The 8,214-nt window shown below is 33.8% G+C and overlaps 2 long non-coding RNA genes across 2 annotated transcripts in view; both read left to right on the forward strand.

The window, feature by feature from the left end:
- Positions 1 to 2,500: 2,500 nt before the first annotated feature.
- On the forward strand, positions 2,501 to 3,308 carry LOC124887365. Its single transcript, XR_007044968.1, has 3 exons — positions 2,501 to 2,569; positions 2,683 to 2,754; positions 2,830 to 3,308. It is a non-coding gene; the product is annotated as an uncharacterized LOC124887365 (long non-coding RNA).
- A 2,148-nt stretch (positions 3,309 to 5,456) lies between these two features.
- The window catches only part of LOC124887364, a 15,411-nt gene continuing 12,653 nt past the window's right edge, over positions 5,457 to 8,214 (forward strand). The window contains exons 1-2 of the long non-coding RNA XR_007044967.1: positions 5,457 to 5,580; positions 6,182 to 6,363. This is a non-coding gene — a long non-coding RNA (uncharacterized LOC124887364). The remainder of the gene's footprint in view (positions 5,581 to 6,181; positions 6,364 to 8,214) is intronic.

An 8,214-nucleotide genomic window follows, 5' to 3' on the forward strand; every position in this document is an offset into this window, starting at 1 on the left:
TGGATTTTCTACGGTTGAATCACAAGATAATTGGAGTTGAACTTAGGCTAGGGTTTCTTATTCTTCAATAATTTGGATGATAAATGATGGATATGAGGCTAAGTATATGTATATAATGACCAATTTTCATCCATGAGGTGATGGAAAATGACCATATTGCCCTTAAAATTTAAGTAAATCCGAATCTGTCCATGGTGGACTGTTTTGATAGGCTAAAGTAAATCGACCATAACTCTTTGCTCCGATACTGGATTTGGGTGAAACCAATTGCATTAGAAAGAAGACTCTCAGGGATTCTCATCGATATATAGCAGATCACACAGTTCATTTTTTACAAGGAGTTATGATCATTTAAAGTCGACCCAAAAATCTGTTTGACTGCAATACTTTTGTGTGCAGAAAATTTCTGCACATTTACTGTTCATTGCGTCCACCGTTTTCAAGTTTCGAACATGCTCGCTTATATCCGATACTCATCTGTTTTCAGAAATCTTTATATCATTGGAAAGCTAACTCGATAAACTTCGCATAGAAACTTCGACGAACAAATTCCGGTATAAATAAAGTCAATTCCTATACACATATAATCAAACTATACACTTGAAACCATCTCAAAATAATCAATACTCATACTTAAACTCATATATACCTAACTTATGATTAATACATATACTCCAACACATATAACCATGGCTAATGCACGTAATTAAGTACGGGGTGTTACAATTCTGATATTCGTCCAAGTAAAATTGCATCTTGGTTACTCAGGCTGGAGGCGTAGAGAATCTGAATCTAACTGGACGAGATATCCAGAATTATTTGAGTACTAAAAGGCAAAATTATCTTAAAAAAGGAGATGCACAATTGATGTTGAAATACTTTCAAAAGCGTTAATCTGATAATCCGGGATTCTTTTATGTAATACAAATGGATGTAAAGGGTTATTTAGCTAATTGCTTTTGGGTTGATGCAAGGTCTAGGATAGCTTACAATAATTTTAGAGATGTTGTCTTATTTGATCCTACTTACTTGACAAATAAATATAAGATGCCTTTTATCCCATTTACTGGAGTTAATAATCATTTTCAATCCATTTTATTTGGTTATGCTCTTTTACGAGACGAAACGGAAGAAATTTTTTGATGGTTACTTCACACTTGGCAAGAGGCAATGTTTGGTGTTGCTCCAAATAGTGCACATTATTTTTGTATTTGGCATATTGAGAAGAAGATTCCTGAATATCCAAGTCATGTTTTTCATAAATTTGATGATTTTCAAAGTGATTTTAGTAAGTTTTTGCATTGTACAAATACTCCTGAAGAATTTGAAGCTACTTGGACTGATATAATGGAAAGATATAATTTGAAAGAACATACTTAGTTGCATAGAATATACACAATTCGTGCGAAATGGATTCTAGCATATGTGCGAAGCACTTTTTGTGCTGGAATGTCAACAACTCAAAGAAGTGAAAGTATGAATAAGTATTTTAAGGATTATCTTAACTCTAGTACACCAATGAGTGTATTTGTAAAGCAATATGATAAAGTTGTGGACGCGAGATATGATAAAGTAAGGGAGAAGGATTATAAGACAAAACATTCAAAGGCTATCTTGAAAACTGTATATCCTATGGAGGACGAAGCAGCCAAAACATATACCAGAAAAATATTCCAAAAATTTCAAGAAGAATTGATTCAATCTCAAAATTTTGTTTCAGAAAAGATTGAGGTTCGGGATGGAATACACATCTATAAAGTGCATTTGTTTCAAAGACAGACCCTGACCTACATTGTTAAATTGAATCTTGTATCAAAAGAAGCTACTTGTTCTTGTCATAAGTTTAAGTTTATGGGTATTTTGTGTAGGCATGTTCTTATGGTATTTATAAAGAAGTAGATTCACTCACTTTCACTATGTTATCTATTGGATCGGTAGACAAGATATGCGACCAAAGAAAAAGTTGATGACATCTCAAATACAAGATCGCATGAGAATAATTTCAAGTCTTCTACTATATGGTTCAATAACATTATGATGCACTCTCTTGGACTTTCTGAACGAGCTACTCGGTCTAAAAAACATTATAAATTTGCATATTACAGACTGTTGCAACTATGTGAAGAACTTGATGAACTTCCATATGAGGGGGAGAATGATAATGTATGTGATAGTCAAGTTAACGAGTCAAATTTGAATTTGAATTCAAGTGAACAAGGACAAGATATTGATTTGCGTGATCCTCCATGTGTGGCTACTAAAGGACGTCCTAACTCTTTGAGAAGGAAAGGCGGTTTGGACAGTTCCCGAAAGGTTAAAAAAGGCTCTTCTCAAAAGAAAAAAAGGAAATCCAAAATTACAAAAAAAGGCAAGGAAATAAGGTAACTTTGTAGTTTGATCTTTACTTGACGGTATCAATTTGATTCAGTAGATTAAAATTTTGAGTCATATACTCATATTCAATGACTTATATATATGTTTCGATTCTTTTATTATGTTCAGTTCAAATATGAACATTGAAGCAAAATCTAAAAGCATAGAAACATTCCTTGATGCAGAGCCTACAATGGTAAGAGTTTTCTTTTGATAAATTATATCAATCTTGATACGACATTCTTTCCGTGTCATTCTATTTTCAACTAATAAATTCTTTTTTTGTTTGTTTATTCTTTTCTCTTTAAGCAACTACCATCATATTTAGAATCTATTCAAGGACAAAATGGTCTCGGCGATTCATATCCCACCTCATTTATGGTGGGTTTTCTTTACTGCATTCTCATGTATTTAAAAACTATTCTTTCTAAATAACTTCACGTTATACTTTTTCAGGATTTGATGAGAGCTGCTTCATATCCATACCAATAAGGTTTTTAACCTGCGGGTTAGCTATAAGTTTTGGAGTTTCAAGTCATAAAAGATGCCCGGAGACACAATTATGCTGCTCTTAGTTCAGTTTTTTTTTTCTTTTGGGTTAAAAATAATAATAGGCAACTGATTCACTCGTCTAACAGAGTAGTTGCTTGACAAGCAGTTCTTTTATTTGACTTTTGTGTTTAGTAATTAAAGATAATCAAGTTTTCTGTCTTTCTGTTGGGTATTATCTTCTGTTGAGATCACGATTCCATTGTGTTCAAACCACCTGTTATGCTTTAGGTTCATGTCGTCAAGTTTTAAGCAATCAACATCCTGTCTGATTTAATTCTCAATATTGCGGCAGAAAGCTTTTTTTCTTAATTTATGAAGGAAGACCAGCTCCTGGCAAAGAGCTCATAGATGAGTTCAATGTTCTGGAGGCTAATATGTGGAATGATGTTTCTCTGAATAAAGGTTCAGGAGCTCCTATTTCGATTGTTATGCTTCTTTCTGATGGTAGATATTGTGTATAATTATAACACAAGTTTCTATCTGTTTATTTGCTACAGATTGATTTCTAAAGAGAAATGTTTGGATAGATAAACAAATGAGTTTAAGATAAAGAAAACAAGGGAGACTTTTCTTACAAAGCAATGTATGATGTGAATTACAAAGCAAATGTGTTTATTAAGCAAAGTTGCTGCTTTGTAAGTGATCCAAGTCACGGCCTTTCCGGCTCCTCTAGATACTGTGGTTAATTGGTCGACGACTACATCACCGTCATTGGTTTTACCTGAAAATGAGAATAATAACAACGTAGGATTCATGTTTCCAAATTCACCTTTCATTGCAGGGTCCATGGAGCTTATGGCTGTTCCTAAGAAGAAGGTTTCCCCTCACAAGAGAGGTATAAGGTCATGACAAACTACCACAGATAGCTCTTTAGTTCTAATTAGTTTGGAATAAAGTGAACTTAATGGTCCTATAGTGCCAAAAAAAAAAATGAAATTTATAACAATGATATAAGATACAATCTCGGTGAATCGAGGGTCTTTCCGAGAACAACTGCCATAAACTCTCCCTTTTCAGCTGTAGATTGATTCCTTTGTCATAGACGACAGTTTTGCCTTTGACTAATCATAAACATAGTGCCCAGTTGGTGCAAAAATTCAGCTCCTTCCCCACCTTCTGTTCTGCCATAAACAAGTGCCAATTGCAATGTAGGCTTGCCTATACAATAAAAGCCCCTCTGAAAACATGTCCATCTCCAAGCTTGACAGTGGTTGGAAAGCTGCAGTCCAACGACCTGAAGCAACAGTCTTAATCCATGGTACAATAAGAATTGTGAATTAAGGTTGTTGTTTAGCTCATGCACTAGTTATAAAACAATATACACGGTGGAGTCTGGAGAGGGTAGACTGTTACCTTACCTCTATCTTTGTGTACTTATTTAGTGAATCTTTGTAACACATACAAGTTTCAAGCCAATGACATTGGTTCATATTAACTAGCAAATATACTCTACATCTGCTTATGATCTTATATGAGGCCCTTAGACATTCCTTTATCAGTAATGTATCTGTATTCCAATTCTATCCACTTTAACTAATAGGAATACATTATCTCATAAAGTTTTGTGCCTATTCAGCTTAATACCGTCAACTAAGCACAATATTACTTATATGAATCTTTTTTCTCTTTCTGCAGCCAACCAATCACTGTGTTAGTTTTATAGAAATTCTCTCTTTTTGTAAACAATCAAGCATTATACTCTATTCTTAGCTTATGTGGGATTTTATTCTAAAATTATTTTGCTAATGTAGGAATATGTTGCTCTTTATATTTGAATAGGCCTGTTAGTGACTACTCTAGTGTTGTGCTATGAAAACTGTTACTAGAATTGTTTCTTTTACTTATAGGAACGATCACATGAGAGATCCAATTTGGAGCACTCCAAAGTCGTTTTTCATCTACATTGGTGTGCGTAAAAATAATATAACCATAGGTATATATATATAAAAGAACAGAATTCACTCATTTTAAATTCTGAATCCACCACTAATACTCGTGTACATATATTGGAATGATATAATATACAGAAAGGAAGAAATAAAGAATATAAGGAGAAAAGATACCTTAATGTTGGAATATTCAGCCCAAGTGAAGGAATTAACACTGAGGAATGGTGAATCTCTAATGGTGAATGTCAGTTTCTTGAATGATGTTGAAGCGTGGATGATGAACGGTGAAAGAGATTTCCCTATTTTTGGTAAGGAAATGCTGTAGATTTAATTTAGAATCCAACTTACCTTATAAGACTCTTTTCTTTAATTTTATTTAAATATTAATAATATGTGTTATAATATTAATAGGATACCAAAAATAAGCAAATAGTGTAATTTTTATTTACACCGACGGTGTATACTAGTTAATCTCGTCTAAATACACTGATAATTTGGTATTTTCTTACACCTCCTCACTAGCTCCTCCGTCACCGGAATCCTTGACCACATCAGCGTCGCCGTTTCCACCCCATTTTGAAAATGATCTGATATATGTTCCTTCCTTCTTGCCCGCATCTTGAGTACTTCTTGATTTTTGTAAAGTAGTAGTTGGAAATTGATGAAATTGCATGTTTTTTGAAGGTATAAGGTGAAGGTATTTGAAGTGGCAGTGAGGAGGAACACCATTGCTGTGTTGGATACCGGGGTGGGAAGACTAATATTGGTACATTTTGTAGTTTTACCTAAGAAATGATTTTACTGTAATTCATCTACCTCAAAAAGTCTAATTGTTAATGTAAGAGCTATTACCACCTTATCATCCAATAAAAAAGACCACAATATGTTTTGGTTCAATTTTTAAAGTCGTATTCATAATCTGAATGGGTTGCTGGTTTTATCTGCAGTGTTGATTTGAAAGAGCATGTCCATTTGTGAATGCTATATTGTTGCTACTAGCCTAATAATGCTTAAAAAGGAAGTTCAAGTCCTACTTCCATTTTTCTTCATTGTTACAAGCATTTCTAACCAAGTACACATGAATATGGGTATATAAATGACTAATCTGTGAGGATTATGAGTTGAAAAAAGTAGAACATTTTATTCCTTTGTGCTCAATTAGGAGTTATTAAAAGGGAGAACTTTTATTTAAAAATAGACGTTCTCTCTTTATTACGGGACTCCGAGCTATGACATTATGCAACCCTCCTGTATGTTTGATTGCCTTGTTAGCGCTTAAGAATGAACCTATATGACCCTTAGAATGAGTAGAAAACATTTTGGAATGAGTTTTGGAAATTGATGAAATTGCATGTTTTTTTTTGAAGGTATCGGGTGAAGGTGTTAAAGTGGCAATGAGAAGGAACGCCATTGCTGGGTTGGATACAGGGGATGGGAAGACTAATATAGCAGTGATGATGATTATAGAGAAATTGGGAAAACATTGAGGAATGTTGATGAGAAGAAGTTTATTGGGTTCTTAGCCCCCACTGTTCATCTAGTTCATCAGGTATCTAACATTTTTTTTATTTAGAATTTTGGTTGAATGATCTTGAATCTTGATTATGGCGAGTTGGACAGTTGGTACATGTACCCCTTTCCCCCTTTTGTTATAGAAGCACCAACATTCTTTAAAAAAAAAAAATAGTACTAGTCCTATTAAGCTTGACCAACTTAATCTTGAATTCTTGATGGTTTCAAGAAAGATAAATAAATTATAAACTAAAAATAAATCTTGACAAAAGGAGTAATTTGGATTAAGTAAAAATTTTGTTGTTGTTTTTTCAAGCATGTGTATGTTCATCTTGTTCATCAGGATGTATCCGTTTTTCCCCTTTTTCCAGAATTTTAGTTGAATAAGAGAATGTGGTTCAGAAACTTTCAATCATTATTATGCAGGGTATGTACTGAGTACCCTTTTTTCCTTTCTGTTATAAAAGCACCAAAGTTATCAAAAAAAGAAGAAGAAGTCCCATTAAGCTCGAGGGGCTGAGCTAAATAGGGCGAAGGGGTTCATCCAAACCTCTTCTGGATATGAACTTCCGTTTTCAATCGAAAGAAAAAGTTAGAACAACTAATTCCATTTCATTAACCAATTAAAGCGCCATTCAAGTATGTCGAGGTGTTTTACCTGCTCTTTCGTTTGTTTAAAATCTCTCTTGCTATCTCCAATTCTCATTAATTTTGGATTTGATTACTCTACAATAAGGTTCAGTGTGCTTGCTGGATGTAATATAGTTACATCTTTCACATGTTGATTCTCTTCCAACACTTCGCCTAAAAATTAAAATGTTACATTTTGCATAATCTGTTATGTTTGTGGCCTTTGTCCCTAACCTATTTTTTTTTTTTTTTTTTACCAAAATTGACCCTGTTGAGGTTCATGAGACAACTTAGTTGGCCATTAGGTCCCTTGATTTCTTTCGAACCTTGAAAACTTCAAAATTCTCCTCTATGGTAGGTGTTTATGGTCTTGCAACTAATGGGGAGGTTAAGGAGAAGATTACACTGCATGAAACACAGGTCGTCGTTTGACAATGTAAATGGCTCTCCTATATATACTATATATAATAAGTAGTGTTTTAAACTTTGGCACACCCCTTCAGCAAACTACTCTTTTCTAGGAAGTGAGATGTACTTTAATAACATATTCGTTTGGTTGGGAAATAGTTATCCCGGGATAATTAATTTTGAAATTTATTATCCCAGAATTACTTGGGATAACTTATGCCACCATGCATATTGGAAAACTTATCCCACTATGCATATGGGATAACTTATCCTATCATTATGGTGTAAATGATTGGATAAGTTATCCTGGTATTAACTAACACCTCCAACCAAACATGAGATAAGATAATTCTTTATTTTATTCCGGGACTACTTATCCTTTATACCTCACACTATGGCTGTCAAGTGGGTCGGGCCGGGCCAACCCGGAACCGGCCCATGTTATTTAATCGGGTTGAGGGCCGGGTTGGGGTCTAAGTGGGCCGGGACGGGCCCAACAGTGAAAAAATCAAAAACCACCCTAACCCGGCCCACTTAACCCAACCCGGTCAAACTCACCTAAACCCGGTCAAACCCGTTTAAAAAAACGGTCAAACCCGGTCAAAAATATAAAAAAAAAAAAACTTTTTTTCAATATACATTATATATACCCACCCATATACATTATAACTACGTTAAACAATATATATATATAATATATACTACATTAGAATTTAAAAAATATATACACAATTACACATATATACACACCATCCAAATATATATGTACTACTTTAAACTTTAAAGTTTAAATAAAATATACTACAATACATACATACATATATATATATATATATATATATATATATAT

The sequence above is a fragment of the Capsicum annuum genome, chromosome 9 (assembly GCF_002878395.1).
Source record: "Capsicum annuum cultivar UCD-10X-F1 chromosome 9, UCD10Xv1.1, whole genome shotgun sequence".
Classification (NCBI taxonomy): domain Eukaryota; kingdom Viridiplantae; phylum Streptophyta; class Magnoliopsida; order Solanales; family Solanaceae; genus Capsicum; species Capsicum annuum.